Source organism: Rousettus aegyptiacus, unplaced genomic scaffold (assembly GCF_014176215.1).
Source record: "Rousettus aegyptiacus isolate mRouAeg1 unplaced genomic scaffold, mRouAeg1.p scaffold_m13_p_4, whole genome shotgun sequence".
NCBI lineage: Eukaryota > Metazoa > Chordata > Mammalia > Chiroptera > Pteropodidae > Rousettus > Rousettus aegyptiacus.
Window position 1 is genome coordinate 43,837,065 of NW_023416307.1, and position 16,632 is coordinate 43,853,696.

The 16,632-nt window shown below is 43.5% G+C and overlaps 1 protein-coding gene across 10 annotated transcripts in view; it reads left to right on the plus strand.

Annotated features, from left to right (window-relative positions):
- Nucleotides 1–16,632, plus strand: part of LOC107505903 (LIM domain containing preferred translocation partner in lipoma) — a 607,668-nt gene that overhangs the window by 35,614 nt on the left and 555,422 nt on the right. For 8 of the 10 annotated variants that reach the window (XM_016136314.2, XM_036219277.1, XM_036219274.1 and 5 more), the window contains exon 2: nucleotides 12,154–12,278. The gene's annotated coding sequence lies outside the window, so the exon portion shown is untranslated. The other 2 variants (XM_016136304.2, XM_016136315.2) reach the window with 2 other exon arrangements.

A 16,632-nucleotide genomic window follows, 5' to 3' on the forward strand; every position in this document is an offset into this window, starting at 1 on the left:
GTGTAATAACTGATGTGCACTCAAGGCACAGGGGAGGGGATTATTGGAAAGGCTTCATGGGGTCAGTGATGCTTGAGCTGGGTTTTGTAAGATGAAGAGGAATTTTGGTAAGGAACCTTCTAGGAAAAATGGAGAACCTGGGTAAGAGCACCAATGTGTGAATCAGCACAGAACTTGACTCAACAGCCGAAGGTTGGCGCTTAAGGGATTTTGTGCTCAGGTGATGGTGAGCGCAGCAGCGGTACTATTGAAAGATCAGAGAAGCAAAGAGGAAGAACAGCACATTCATTTTACCATCCCACAAGGGGAGGGAAAAGACCCTGCGTGTGGAGAGGGCAGGCAATTTTTATTTTTACATTTATTTTAAATAATAACTGCTCTGTGCCAGGTGTTAGCAGTTTGTGAGCATTGTGTCTAGTCTTCCAGTAACCCCATGAGACAGGGATTTTTTATCCTTCCCTCATCTCACAGGTGAAGAAGTCAGAACTCAGTATGTGACTTGCACAACATCACACAATGGCAGGAATAAGATGTGAAGCTGAATTTGACTGTTAAGCCTGAATGTTCCACTTCTACACTGTGTCACCTCTGTGTCCCTTGAATTTGTGGTTACATCCATGAGGAATAGAGTGCTTTTCTTGCGTAGAAGTATAACTTGTAACAAATTCTGGAGATATCAGTATCCTCTTCTGCAGAGTGGGGACCAGCGTCCTTGCTCCACGGTTTGGCAGGCAGGACTCAGGGAAGAGGGAAGGAACCTCTACTCAGGGGCTTTCCTGTCCCCTGAGCAAGATCACTCATGAGCAGGTGTCTGTTTTGGTCTGTCTGTCCTGCTGTGCCTGACCTTTTGACTGACTTTCAGTCTCACGGGACCATTTCTTGATAGTGACAGAGAAAATGCTGACCTCTTTGATGGTGTGTGTTTCTGGTCTTGTGATAGGGCTTTCTCAGAGTAAGTCACTAACATGATTCCCAGTTAAGATTTGGACTCTCCTGTAACTTGAGCTTAGGGAGAGGCTGTGCCAGTCATGCTGAGGATAGTGTGTCATTCTGTGTGCCCTTCATATTTCTTATTGACATTTTGTTTGCTTTTGGTACTCCTCCCCTAACAATAAAAACGGGGAAGAAGGACAGAACCAACTAAGGGGCAGTGTAGAGTGGCGGTCTGGAGCACAGACTTCAAGCCAGATCGCCTAGATGCCATTCCCAGCTCCGCCATCGTCTAGCCCTGTGTCTACTTGTGCCTCAGTTTCCTCATCTGTAAAATGAGAATAATGATAATGGTACCTACTTCATAGGGGCTGTTGGGAAGGTTATGAATTGATATTAGTAAAGTGCTTAGAAAATTGTCTGTCACATATCAAGCACCCTATAAGTGTTTGTTAAACAACAGCAGCAAAATTTTCTAAACCGGCTCTGCCCTCCACTGCCGTTTAAGATATTACATGCCACGACATGTTGGTGCATTCTGTTTTTTTTTTTTTTTTTAAAAGACCTGGCCGGTGAGGCACAAGTCTGACTTTTGCTTTGTGTCGTCAGACACTGAAAGGCGACATGTTCGTGTGGGTGGTCTAGTGGAGACTGATTGTGATGGCCACTATGCCACAAAACCTTCACCGGATGTGGGAAATATGTGACTGAGAAACACCAAGTGGAACAGTAATTTATCTTTTACTACTAGAACAGAGTTTGGATTAAACGACATTTGCTGCTGAATTTATCTATTTTTTAAATTTTTCCTGGTATTGTAGTCTACAATTTGTGTATCAACAACTTCATCTAGTTGGGTCGGCCAGTGGGTGATTTTTAATTTGGCTTTTAAAAAAATTAAGGGTCACGTAAGAAGAATGAGCTAAAGATTTGAATTTTGACCAACAGAGTTTAGAGCTTTGCTATGCCACTCATATATTGTGTCCCCATGGGCAGGACTCCCCATAACCCACTCCGTCTCAGCACCTACATGTGTTCTTGTTCTTTTTATTTCTTCCCCACGAAAATTGGGGTGCTCAATGGTCACATGCGCTTCTTTATCTCTGGGGTCTATGAGTGGCCCTCATTCTTAGTACATTAGCTGCATTAGTTTTGGAGGAAGTTTTAAAAAATCAGGTCTGTTGACAGTGACTGTCATCAGCAAAGGAAAATAATTGATCATCTTTTTTTTTTTTTGCCTTTCCACTTGGCATTTTTGCTCCTAAGAAGTCCTTATTTTAGCTTCACACCTTTCTAATTCCTAACATATTTCTGTGTATCATGCTCAAACAGCAAAATGAAACCAAATAGTCATGGCCATTCAGCTCTTGGAAGTTGTGTGGAGTGGAGGCTATTTTAACTATTGTCCAAGACAAGACATTTTCTGTGTTCCGTCTGTAGAAAGGAGATCGAGTCCTCAACCAAACCATCTCCCAGGCTTGCTCACATCCTGTTCCAGCACTTTTCAGTCTGCACTTTGTAGGCAAAGTTCTGCAAACCTCGGCGGGTATTGAGTCAGGGAAAACCTAGTTGTTTTTCCCTAGGAAAACCAGAGTGACCACGTCTTCTGTGATTTTTGAAGAGAAAAAGGAAGGATAGTGATGTTGGAAATTAAAATACTAGTGTTAATGTAGCCACACAGAGTTTTATTTGTTTATGTGTTTGTGCATATAGACATGATTGATGTTTGTAATATTATAAGCTCATATGGTATACCTTTATAATATAGAGAATCTTCCGGGTGGTACCTTACTTTTGTGTATTATGTAATGTTTTCACTATTTTGAGTTTTATGATGAGTCTATGAGATAAGCAAAGTTGGGGTTATATTTTTACGGTAGTGAAAGTGGAGCTCAGAGAGGTGAAGAGACCCATTTGAGATGCAAGTGAGTGGAAGCTCTTCTGACTAGCATTTGACAGTAAGTTTTGCACTAAGAAAATTAGAGAGATTGACATACATCTTTTGTAATTTTTGAAGGAAGGAGAGGAAGTTTAGAAGGAATGGAATTTCTGCTATTTATATTAATATTAAGCTATACCAAAGCTCCAGTCACAATATGACTCAGGAGTGGAAATGTAAGGTAGAGCTGATAGAGGGAAAGAAGTCATGGAGAGTTTACTACTTTTTACAACGGAATGGCAATCCATCCATTCATTTCATCATATTAAGAAAAAGGTACAGTGATTCATCACAGGTAAACCAGAATGACATGTAGCTGTTGAGGATATAAAATGTAGCCAGTTCGAACAGAAATGTGCTATAAGTGGAATACACTCATCAGATTTCAAAGGTTTAATATAAAACGATAATGTAAACTATCTTATTAATACGTTTTCTGTTCATTACTTATGAAATGATAATATTTTAGATATATTGGGTTAAAGAAAAGATTATTAAAATTAATTTCTCCTGTTTTCTTTTGCTTTTTGAAATTGTGGCTGCTAGGAAATGCGGCTTGAATTACATTTCTGCGGGGCAGCATGGCTTTTGAAGCTGATTGTCTGGTAGGGGAAGTAAGATATTTTCCCATATGTCCTCTCTGCCTTTACACTTGTCTACTTCCTCACCTTCTTTTGGATTCTTAGCCCATTTCAGTCTTATGGAAGCTGCTCTCGCCCAGGTCTATGGGGGCCGAGTTCGTTAACTTTTAACACTGCTCTGATCTGGCCTCTGTGGTACTGTCAACTGTTGACCATTCTTGCTTCCTTAGCTTTCTTTATTCTTCTCCTACCTCTCTGGCCTCTCCTTAAGGTTCCCATGATGGTTCTTTTCCTCCTCAGATCCCGTAATTGTTGGTGTTGTAAAACTTTGTCTTAGCCATCTTTGTTGTCTTTGTGCTCATGACTCTCATGGCGTTGTATTTGGTTTGGAACTCCTGAGTTTCAGACCCATGTAGGTAAATGCCTTTTGGACACTCCAATTGGAATTCTTAAAGTTAACTGAGACGCAGCATGCATTTTAGCATAGTCACACTGGCAAATGAAGTCACCAGCTATCTATCCACTCGGTCACCCGAGCCTGGAATGGGAATCATTCTGGATACCCCCTCCCTTTCCCTCACCTTTCTATTTAATCATCCTCAGATCTTCGCGAGTCAGCCGTGGTAACTACTCCTACTTGCCCCTCCTTCACCTTTGCCGTTCTCCCTCAGTTCAGATCCTTAGCATCTCTCTCCTGCTCACCTGGCTTTTGTTGTCTGTTTTCATCCTCCTTAGTCCATGTTCTTCTTCAAGAGTGATTTTTCAAAAATGATACATCTTTCAGGCTATATCTCTGTTTTTAAAATCCTTCAATGGTTTTCTCATTCAGGGTGAAATTCACTATCTTTTGCATAAACTTGAAGACTCTTGGTAATTGGGCCCTTGTCTTTTTCCATCCTCATCTCACTCATCTCTGAGACATGGGATTCTCTGCAGCCTCCATGACTTAACACATGCTGTTCCCTTGTTGAAACATTGCTGTTATCCCCACCTTATCAGGGTAGCCTCCCATGTGCCTTTTAATACTTTGCTTTGTTATCACCTCTGCTTAGAACAGTGGTCCCCAACCTTTCTGGCACCAATGAGAATATAATGCCTGATAATCTGAAGTGGAGCTAAGGGGGTGATGCTAAAGCTGGGGAGCTGCTGCAGATACAGATGAAGCTTTGCTTGCTCACCTGGTGCTCGCCTCCTGCTGTGTGGTCTGGTTCCTAACAGGCAATGGACTGGTATTGGTCTGTGGTCTAGGGGTTGGGGACCCCTGGCTTAGAATACATCTCTGACCCCTGATCTCCCCCACCCACATTTTTGACTATATATTGAAGTAGATTTCTTTGGGGGTAGTGGTCATTTTTTTTCATTTCTGTGTCCCCGAAATCCAAAATAGATGTGTAAGATATTATTTGTTGAACAAATAAATGCCAAATAAAAACAAATAGAGATAAGGCATTGTGGAATTTGTGATGGAAATTCTAGTTAGGTAGGGATGGGTACAGGTAAGGCCCCTGGGGAGATGGCATTTGAGATCTGCCTTCAAGTCTGGTGTTATTAGGTTGAGAGGATGCAGAGGAGGCCATGGTGTTCATCATCAATGTGCTAAGTTCAGAATATAGAATAGGCCCCTCCTCTGGCCAATACCATCATCTCCAGAGTAAAATGAGGAGAGAGGTCTCCAGAGTCCATCTGGGCTAGTGTCTGTTTTCGGTCCTGAGCTGGCTTATCTAACTGAGCAGAGCCTGCTTCCTTTAGTACACAGCTGGCCTGGCAGTAGGCACCTCATCCTTGCTCATAAGCTGTCCTGGCAGAAAGGAATGCAGAACAGTTGCTTGCATTTTCATCTTTACTTCTCCTTCGGAGCTGCCTTTCTGGATGGCAGCGAGGTGACCTCAGCAGGCAGAGACAGGATAGAACAAAATGAGTCATCTCAGGCCCTAATGAGGTTCATGAGGGACCCTTCCTGGGACTGAGGGTTAGGCGAGGTCTCGCTGTGCCCGGGGTGAGTTTTGCCTTGGGGCTCCAGGCAGCACTGGAGCAGCACTGAGCTAATTTTACACACAGGAGCTGACTGTGCTGAAGGGCAGGGCTTATGACATTGGCCTTATCATCCTGTGATGCCCAGAGAGCTCCCAAGGTACAGCTCCGTTATGTCTGGGCTGTTCTTGCTCCTCCATTTTAATACGTTTTTCCATTAGGTGTGCATATCAGCAAACAGGATGCTGAAGAGCAAAGAGCTTCGGATTTGGTGGAAGGCTGTGGAACTGGATTTGGGTTCTGCCTCCACCCCTGCTTCATAGCCATCTGACCTTGGACAAGTTAAATAATGTCTCTGAGTCTCAGTTTCCTCATTTGTAAAATAGGACTTATACTTGTGTCCTAAGATTGCTCCTCGGTTTACACACGAGCTGACACTCAGCAAGCAAAGGTGCCAGTCACTGCTGTAGCTACTTTATTCATAGTGATTTATCTAATCCTCTAAACAAACTTGCAAGGAAGGCACTGTTACTAACCCTATTTTACAAACAAGGAAACAAGGACAGGCACATACAATGCTCGAGGCGGACTCCGCGGGGCTGCACAGAGCAGATGGTCTCAGTGTGTAGCGGTATGCTTTTGAGGTACTGAAGTATTCAGGGGCAAATCTGGAAAACGGAGAGGTCAAGCCAAGAATTCTCAGGAAAGAGTTAGTAATTGTGCTATAACTGTGCTTAATGTTATAGGAATTAGATCTTATGTTGACCATAAGCTAGTTTATGTAGCTCTAATTAGCTAATGACACTTGCCATTTAAGTCTTTTAGGTCCGTCGGGCTCATTACAGTGAAGTGAGACATTGTCTTCCCTTCACGGAAGCAAGGGAGGGTCTTAAATATAGACAGACATAGATCTTACTCGAGCAGATCAAGAAATAAAGGAATGGATAATCAGTTAATTGATCTATTAGCTTTATTCTCTCTATTCCATCTGTCCGTCTTAAGCGTAGGAAAGACATTCCACACAATTTAAGTGGAAAGGGAGTAATTCAGGGGAAAAGGTGCTAACAAAATTGTTGGAAAGGCCGAAGCAGTGGGAGCCAGGAGGCTACACCTGGAGCTATGAAGTTGAAGAATTTATTCCATAGCTGCAATCCAGGGATAAGGAAGATGGTATTAGGAAGCTGCTGCTGAAGCCTGCCTGCCTGCCTTTGAACCTTTTCTCAACAGCCTCAGAGTTGGCGACGGAACATTGCACTGCCAAATGGAGAGGCGTTTTGACTCAGGATTCTACAATGTTGCTTGCCATTGAAATATCAGCAGGGTGATTTAAATTCACGTTCACCTTTTAAGTTTCACACGACCACATCTTATTTCTGGAACCTAATTTACTAGCTTTAAGGGAGTATGGGAAATGTAGTTTTTAGCAATCTGCTTCTGCAGTGCAGGAAGACACTTTAGAGGTGGAAAGGAACTCTGAACCCATTGAGACAATATGTTTGCCACCAACACATTTAAAAATGTCTATGGGTTATTATCCTATAATATTTAATATGTACACTTAATTATAATGTAATATAATTATGTATAATATTCCACTTAATCTTTGTTTATTTACATAAAATATATAACATTAATATACTTAGTATCCCCCCAAATAGTCCATTTGCCCACTTTTAGTTTCCGAATTGAGTTCTCCTTCGTTTTGAAAACAGTGGTTGATTTGTAATTTTCCAATTCAGTTTACTCTCTTCCTGGGAATCATGTCCTGAACACTTGTCCTGTTTACGTAACATTTATTAAACACTTACTGTGAGCCTGACACAGGGCTAGATTTGGCTCTGTGGGCAGACGTAAGTCATGGGTTCTAACATTGGGAACCATCACTGGAAAGAAAAGTCAAGCACATAGTAAGAATAGTACAAGGAAGGTCATGATCGATGTCCTAGAGAGCAGGCTGAGCAAGTTCAGAGAAGAGAGATTATTTGGACTGGACTGCGAAACAAGGGAGGTTTCACGTAGGGTGAAAGTGGTCAGGTGATTTTTCATTGGGCGCAGTAACATTTCTTTAAGGGGTTCTGCTAATGAGGTAGAATGTTCTATCATTGTCATACAGTGGTCAGGGCCAGAGATAGTAGATGTCTATTATACATGAGACACTGTGGAAATAACTCCGTTTTTTGTTCCTGTTGAGATCTACCATTAGCATTAGCCTTGGAGGGAGTGTAGGACATCTGTATTGGATATTGGGGTGGGGAGGGGTAGTAGGTAAGGCAAGATAATAATGTGAACTAAAAGTTCAGTCTGAATATGCAAAGAATGTGTGCTGAGTGACAGTGTGAGGGAGTTTATGGTGGAAAGAAAAGATTGAGTTCGAATTATTGAGAAACTTGAGATATTAGATAAAGCACTTGGACTTAATCTGTTGCCATTGAGAAACCACTTAAGATACTGGTGCAGGGTTCTTGAAAGCAGAAGCTTAGCCTCTTCTTCTTGCTATGCATCGAACAGACGTCAGTGAGCTTTCTGAATGAATGAATGAATGCCCCAGACAAGTCGTTTCCAGGAGTTGGGCTAGTTAGTATTTGAGTTTTGCCAATACCTGGGATTCTGTGGTCCTGGGAGAGCAGAGCTGTCAGCATTTAGACTTAAGGAGAATACCTGGGGAGGGCGCAGTGGCTGCTACGCAGGTGCTGTCTCCACATCCAAATGAGTGCTCTTGTCAGACAGCAGTTCTAGTTGCCTACACTAAAAAGAGAAGCTAATGCCTTGAAGAAAAGAAAGATTCTTCTATTGCCGCCCTTAGGGAGCCCACAAACCATGAGGCATGCATGTCAGGTCCATACTGTGAAGTCCACATTAATGCCCTTGCATCTCGAGCTTATTATAAATTGCCAAGTGAACCAGCGGTTTGCTAACAAGGCTCATGCACTGTGACCGTGACCGAAGTTGTGCATGTGAGCGGCTCGCTGGTCTTCGTGGCGATGCTGCCACATGGTGTCCCCTGTACCGTCCTATAGAGTAGTCTGGCTTTTTGACATTTGAGTCATTCTCTTTTCCTTCTTATGGGGTGGACTTCGGAGGTTGGGAGGGAAAGAAAGCTTAGGGCAGAACTGACCACACACATGTGCAAGCATTTCTTTGTTAGTTCCTCTCTAAGGTTCTATTTCTGAAATCTCTCAGGAGGAGAGAGGAAGAGGTGTGTAGACGTGTGGGATGACACCACATCGTATGGCTCAGAGAAGGACAGCGATTTGCCCACAGTCATGCAGTGGGCTGGCCTGAGGCTGGCACCTTCTATGACAAAGTTTACATGGCACTCTGCTGCTGAGGGAGAGTGTGGTGTGCACGGACTCTGGAGCCGACGGCCTGCAGTGTCTACTGGCTCTGCTTATTATGTTCTTCACCCTCAGCTTTCTCATTTGTGGAGTGGGTGTCGTGGTTATCGCTGACATTAAGCATTCAAGAAGGTGAATCTTTGTTGACTGCAAAGAAATTCAGAATTACTTCTTCTTATCATGATGTGGATGTTTATGGACCATCTTTAGAGAAAGGATGGGGCACAGAAGACACTGCTGACTATACCTCATTCACAGAACCCTCTCGAGTGGTCCACTTCCCCACTAGATGGTAAGGAGATTTTGTGCTCAGATTTGGAGGCAAGACTCTGGGGGGAAGCATGGGCAAATTCTTGAAGTTGAGAGGAATTGGGGCTACGATCTTGCCTGGAGCAAAGGATTCTTGTAGCAATATAATGGGAGATGTGGCTGGAAAGATGGATTAGGGCTCATCCTGAAGGCCCTGAGTGCTAGCTCGAGGACAGTTGGACATTCTTTTTCGTGTAGTTCAGAGGCTGGTAACGGGTCTGTTGGGAAAGCTGCAATGAAATGGGGGTTAACCTTCACGATGTTCAGGGGTAAAAGTCAGATGAGAGACAGGATTCTTGCAACCGGAGCAGGAACCTCAAGACCAGGTTAGGGTATATTCTGTTATTTTTTTTAGTGGTTCAACTTTTTTACTTGTGGTTATAATAAAATGATAATTTTTATATAGGTTAAGAGCTGCGAAGTTTTCAAGAGTTTTCTTACCCATCACTCCTTGGTTCTAGTCAGCAAAACAGGGAGAGGTATAGGATAGGGCTGTTCTAATCCTTATTTCACAGATAAAGAAACTGAGTCTCAGAGAACAAATGGGATTTCTCAGGCCACTCAGCTGGTTGATGTGGAAGCTGGCGGCTGGGATGCCAAATCTAACACTCCCTCTCATGCCCATGACCCGGATCAGTGGTTTTCTCAAATTCAGTTTCTCCACCCTTGACGGTCTGCGTTGACATCCTTGGAAGCCTAAAATGGCCATGAATTTCAAAAGTTCCAGAGACAAAGCTGTAAGATTTTTCAAAGATGAGCTGTAGAGAATTTAGGACTCAAAATGTGTTTCTCTCTCTGGCTCTTTATTGGTGTCATATTATTTGTTTAGGTTGAAAATGTCCATGAGAGCAAAGAAGGAAAAAAATGGGCCCCTTGAGCATCTTCTTTGCCTTGGACACAGTGCTACCTACTTTTCTACCTGTGGGCTTAGACAAATTTATAGATGGGGTGATCATAACATAGTATTTTTATTGTAGCATTTTGCTGGAGGATTTATGCATATTAAGTTAGTTAATTCTCATAAAACCTAGTTCGGTAGATAACAATATTATTTCCCACTTTACAGACAAGAAAACCAAGGCTCAGTGAGATTTAAATAACTTGGTCGTGAGAACACAAGTCCTTAAGAGAATATAATCTAAGTTTTCTGGTTTGTGAACTCTTCCCCCTCACCCTGCCCCTGCTATAGCCTATATTGCCTGTCTCATTGGTAAAAAAGCAGAGCTGCTTATTGGGGAGGCACATCTCAGACCTTGGAGGTTACAGGCATCAGAGCTGGAAGGTGCTGTGAAGAGCTCAGAAGGCTGGTGGTTTTCAAGCTGGCTTCCTGGAACCTGAGAGACCTCAGGAGTGGCCTTAGGTTTGGGGTGCTGGGTGGAGGAGGTGATAAGTGGTGAGAGAGTAGGAGGGAAGGGGAGCTGTGGATCCTAGTCAGAGCAGCTCTGCTCTTATTTACTTTATAGCTGAGCAACTGCAAAACATTTTTGTTCAAAGGAAAAGTTCTGCTTCTAGGGAAAAAAAGTTGGAAAACCACTGTGTTAGCCCAGTGTATTCTTTTACTAAGGCTGAGACAAGTCATGCTTAGGAGGAATTCTGGAGCTTTTTGTCCTTTTCAAGGAAATGTGCATTCTGTTCACCGCCCTCTGAGGCCTGTGGAGCACCTGGCTGCATGTTCGAGTGTCAAGCAGCCTGTGAGTAGCTGCAGAAGCTTCAGGCTGCCCCATATACACTACTCTTGACCTTTTTCGACTTGGCTCTGTCTCCCCTTTGGACCTTGGGAATCTCACTGAGATTAATTCCATTTCTGGGCAGAACAGAGTAGAAATTACAGCCAGTATTATGTTATCTCCCTGGCCCAACTTTCAAAGATATTGTCTAACCGAATACATGTGATTATTGAGTGTCCACTGTGTATATAATACTGAAGACACAGACCAGGTTCCTGAGTTCAGGGAACTAGTGGGAAGACAAAAACAAATGGGGACTTTTGTCAAGTATTTTTAGAGATAGTTCTGTTTGTTATATATGATTATCATGTGTGACAGTTAAATGAGGATGATTTCACCTCAAAGAAAGGGGATAAAGTCTGGGCAATGCGGAGGAGGGTTAGAAATCAGAGAGGACCGTGTAGAATTGTAAGGGGTTGCTTGCACTGTGAGTAAGTTAATTGCCGCCTCTTTCACTTATTGTCTCTGAGATTGGTACAGTTTGCTTTTTCTTTTAGCCTTTATTTCCTCATCTGTAATGTAGGAGTGAGACTGTCCAGGTCACCGGGTTGCTGATGGCATTAAGTGGGGTAATAAAGGCAATCTGCTTAGTACAGTGCTCAGCACAAAGGAAACACTCATTGATGTTGTTATTGTTATTATTATTTGGCAGCCAAAGAGACTGTTATTTTGTTTTAAAAGCTGATCAATGGTGTGATTAAAGCTTTTTTCTCAAAACAAACAAACAAACAAACAAATAAAACATTACTTTTAGAAATAAAATCCAGTCACCTTAGCCTGCAACAAATTACGGTATTTGGCTTCAGTTTACTTTTCTAAGTTATCTGTCTGTCTCCACCCTTTTGTCCACCTCTCCCGTGAGTGACCTATACATCTTCTAAGCTTGCCATTCTTTGGACATAGCTCCTCATTGTCTGGGTTCAAATCTTCCCTTTTGCCTGAAATGCCTTTGCTTCTTTACCCTTTTATGTCTCCGACTCTAAGTCATACCCTCTTTTAATACCTAGCCCAGAAGTCTGTTCCTCCCATTGAAGTCTGACCATGTGCAGTGGACCACACTTGTCTTGTATTATGGTCAGTGTCTCTCTTCTACTATGCTTGTGAGCTGCTTGAAATTGTCTGTGTCTCACTGCTCTTCCTATAGCATCCCTGGGGATTCAGGCACACACTCATAGTAGGTGCTCACACATCTATGCCACAAATTAGTGCATTTCTCCAATGTTAAGCACAATGAAGCAGGTGATAAAATGCAAAGCAGAAAACGGTCATCACTGAGCCGTGTGCTCATCTACCCTGGGGATGGATTTCTGGGGAAGATCCAGCCCCACCATAAATGACATCAATGACTTGGATCTTTGCAGAAATTGAAGAGAATTCTGATGACTAGCGTGTTGGGAGAGTCCTGAAGGAAGCCAGACCAGCGCCTACACTCACAGAGCTTCTTGGGTGCCCTCTGGCTCCCCAGCGACCTGCAGCAGGACCTCTGGTATGTAAAAGGACCTCTCTGCTGCCTGGATTGCCCAGATCCCAGGTCCAGCCTCTGTGAGCGGGCCTGGGAGGTTTAATGGGTTGGAATTTCTGTCTTTTTGATGTCTGCAACTTGAATCCTGGGCCCTTCATAATTCATGCTTGGGAGCTTCCTTACTGCTCTCTGGTAAATACCTCCTTACTGTATATTTATTTCCCCACGGGCATATTGCAGAGAGACTGGAGCCTGTGTTTCTAACAACTTCTCCAAGGAAAACATCGCAGATCACGTTTCCGGAACTGAGAATTTTGGCGGGGGGAGGGGAGTCCTCCAAACGTCCACATCTATTACTTCCTTTTGGCCTGGCATTTGCTTGTAGTGGAAAAGGGAGAGTTTTTCTTGAGCACCACTATAGACATATGTGGCTTGGCGATTGAAAATGTGACAGTCACTGCTGACCTTCAACTGCAAGAGTGAGTAGTGTATAGACATAACCTTGCAGGAACGCCAGATTGTTACTCTTTAATTCCCAGAGCCTTAATGTTTCTTTGGCTTGAGAATGACCTCACTGCTTTTTGAATTTGTAATGGAATGCACAGTCATTTACAAGTAATCACACAATGATCCCTTACACTTTCCTGCCGCCTTCGCCATTTTCCAGAGGGCTTTCACTCTCATTATCTCATTTGATCCTCATAACTGCTCTGAGAGATAGGCAGAGGGGCTATTTTAGTCTTTAATTTTCAGGTGTAGAAAGCAAGGTTTAGAAAAGTTAAACAGTTGGCTAGAGGTCATACAGCTGGTAGAATTGCCCCTGGAATCTTGCGAGTCTAACTCCGAAACCAGTATTCTTTTTATGACTTACTCATGCCGTGACCTTGGAAATATACTTAACCTCTCAGCCTCAGTTTGCATATGACTGTATTGGTTATAAGACTACCTCCAACGGATGAAATAAGACTATGTGGGAAAGCATTTACTAAATAGTAAAGCATGCTTCTGATGTGAGGCATTGTTACTACATGTACCTTGAATCCCAATAGCGCCATCATAACTGTGGTGGAAAAGGACACCCCCTCTCCCCTGCCACTGCACCGGCGTTTGTAATGACACCAAGGTCTAGAATGGTGCTGGAATTGTCAGGGATCAGAATCCCAGTCCTGTGATCAGCAGATTAGTCCTGTTGTCCTGCTTGCAGGCTGCGGAGGGCCCTTACGTTGATGAGGTCTTCTTTTCAATAGAGTTCTCTTCATGCTTCTTGGAACAGCCTTTTATCCTGGAGACAGTTTTAGGTCTGGGAGGACTGGAGAGCAGGAGTGGGGAGCTGGGTCTGGATTGTGTGTCCTTAGCTTCACCCATGAAGGATGGGAATGTGGTATGGGCGATGGGGTAGAGATAGTTGAAGAACTGATCTAGAAGACCTAACTTCTCCCATATCTCGATGACTCGGTTTTAACAGGGTACATCTTGTAAATCCACAAGGTCATCAATACATATGCAGAACTGGTTGCTTAGTAGTAACACTTATTGGAAAACACAAAAAGGATGGATTTCAAGTTGGCGACAAATGCTTAGGAGCTAGCAATGTGATGTGGTCAGGAAACAGCCAGAGTAACTGGGAGACGAGATCGCGGAGAGCTTTGTTTTTCTATCTATATTCACCTACGAAAATTCCAGACCAGTGAGCCAGACATAGGTTGTTTATATGGTTCTTAGAGGCAGAATGAGGATCTGAGGTTGAAGGCCAGGGAGCCAGATTTTGTTTCCATATAAGGGAGAACTTTCTGTTGGAAAGATGGAATTTGCAGCTGTAGGAGATAATGATCTCCACCTCACTGGAGACCTCAGGGATACCGTGGGGGGATTCATAAATGGGGGTAGTGGAGGTATGGGCTCAATGGCCTTTATGGTCTTTTCTCCTCTTGAGGTCCCAGAGCCAGTGGTTCTCAATGGTCAAGAGGAAGAGAGGCACACATACATTAAGGAATGAAGAGCCCCTTTGTGGGTGTGGAAACTGATCTCTAAATGCTATTTGTGAAGTAGAGAGTAGATATAGACTTTATCATTCTGGTTTTCATACCTATCCTTGTAGCTCCCTCCTTGCTCCTTGGTTTTCAGAATTCTTAGGTCTTCCCTGGGCAGCTATTTTTTCATGGAATGTCTCTTTCCCCTGCTGTAGTGTTCCTGTTGCAATATTAGAAGGGTCTCTGAGTCCCTAACAGGAGATAATCTTTCCACAGAACAACCAGGTCTGATGGCTGGGCTAGTCTTCTCAATTATAAATGAGGGCCATCCTTTTGCCCTCTTCAGGCTTTCCTCTGGAACCTCTAGGGAGTACTGCATTGGCAAGAGTTCTGTACCGAGTTTTGGTTCTTGCATGTGGTCCAAGGATCCTGTTTCTTTACTTCATTTAACAATCACTTATATTTGTGTTCATTTATTAAACATGCAGTAAGTAAGAAATGTTTGCAAATTTTCAGGTACTTATGTCATGCTTGCAAAAACAAGTAATCAAAATAAATTTGTCATGACTATTTGTCTAGACCAAATAGAAGATACTTTTAGAGCTCATAGTTGAACAATTTTGTAATATCTACCGTATTTGTAGATGAGACAGTGTAAGCTCTAAGTAGAGAACTGATTTGTCCAAAATCTTAATGAGTGGCTGATCTGGGTTTAGGGCATGGGTTTCCTTGCTCCCTGACCAGTGCTGTTTGTTGCGAGAAGGTTCCCTGGGGATTAGAACAAGCAGCTTCATGGTGCAGGTCCAAAAGCCAGGAAGTGGGTGACGATTCTGAAAAATGGCTCCTCTGACCTATGAAAACCTTTACAGCCAACAGTAGAAGAAGATCGTGCTAAGAAATAGAACCACTGGGAAGCCAAGGTATAGATTCCCTTCTCTGAACAGACTCATCTTCCCCTACCGCCATTTTACCCAGCATCACACCTCTCTCCTTTCTCCTCCTCAAATTCAGTTCTGGAATCATTTTGGACCAGATTTATTCCTGATTGACTTTGCTAGTCCAATTCAGTTATTGAACACTACTCAGGAACTTTGGATTGGAATTAATCTTACAAATTAAATTGGGTAGTTCAGCCTTCTACACCCTGCCTTGCCCAAAGTTTCTCCTGAAAGTTTTATTGTAGGTCTTCCTGTTTGGTGTCTGTCCTATGAAGAACGCATGCAAAACTCAGTTCCCAGGAGGACTCTCAGCTCAGGGGAGTCAGGGATTGGGGTACCAGGGCCAGGGTTGTTTTAGGACTCATCTGCCATTAATAGAACTGTGAACTTGATTCTTGGTGATGTCTTCAGGTGAATTTCCCCAAATGCCTCTCCCTACTCCGAATTAATAGACTGACTTCATAAATGTGCTTGCATGATAGATGGCCCCATTTCCAAGGTGAATTTAGCAGCCTTTTAAACTAGTTACTTCCTTGTTTGGGTGGGGGAGGATTTTCCTGTAGCGGGACAACTGTGGAACAGTTTAGACTCCACTTCTTTTGGGGTTAATCATTTACTCCGAGTAAGGAATTCTGTCTTAAGTGGGGCATGTTCTTCCAGTGCCAGAGGAGAGAAGGGTGATTTTTCAACCGGCCTCCAGCCTGCTTCTCCATTTATGGAAATGTTTACCCACCACACTGATCTATTGGAAGAGAAGGAGGTGACTCAGGGTTTAGGAGAAGCAGGATTTGAATTCTTGTTTCCAGAAACAAAGTCGCTCCCCTCCCCCCTGCCCTCCTCCCCCCTCCCCCTCCATTCCTTTGCCCCTTGTTCTGGAGGCTGAGGAGAGAATGTCTCAGTGCTGTTCCCCTCTGGCCTCCGGATCACCTCCTTGCATTGAGACTCAGGGTGTGTGAGAGGGAGTGAGAGCCAGCGGAAGGCCAGCTGCCTGTGGGGCCTGACCTCACGTGAGTACATCATTGTTGCCAGAGCGAATGGCATTTCTGCTCCCAGACCCCGGGCTTACAGCACTGACAGCTGGCTCCCTTGCCTGATGATGAGACTTGTTGCTGGGAGTGCTTTAATTTGGGGTATGGACAGCTGCTTTCCCAGGAGAGTACTCCTGACAGTGGGATTTAAAGATGGGCTCTGCCTGAGGAAAAATTCTGTTTATGTGTAAAAAAAATTAGAGAGATATTTCTTCCCACCTGAGGCCTAGCTTGAGTTGAGTAGAAAGATAATTTGAGAATGTCGTCTGCCTGATTGCTAGGGCTAAAGCAGCAAGCCACAACTAGGGCTAAAGCAGCAAGCCACAAGGGATGTTTGGGGATACTTTGGCAGGCATAGTTTTAGCTTGAAAAGCAGTTATAGTTGGACTTAAGAGTATGCAAGATGTTGGCTATATGGCATTTGCACTGCATCCACTGTCTG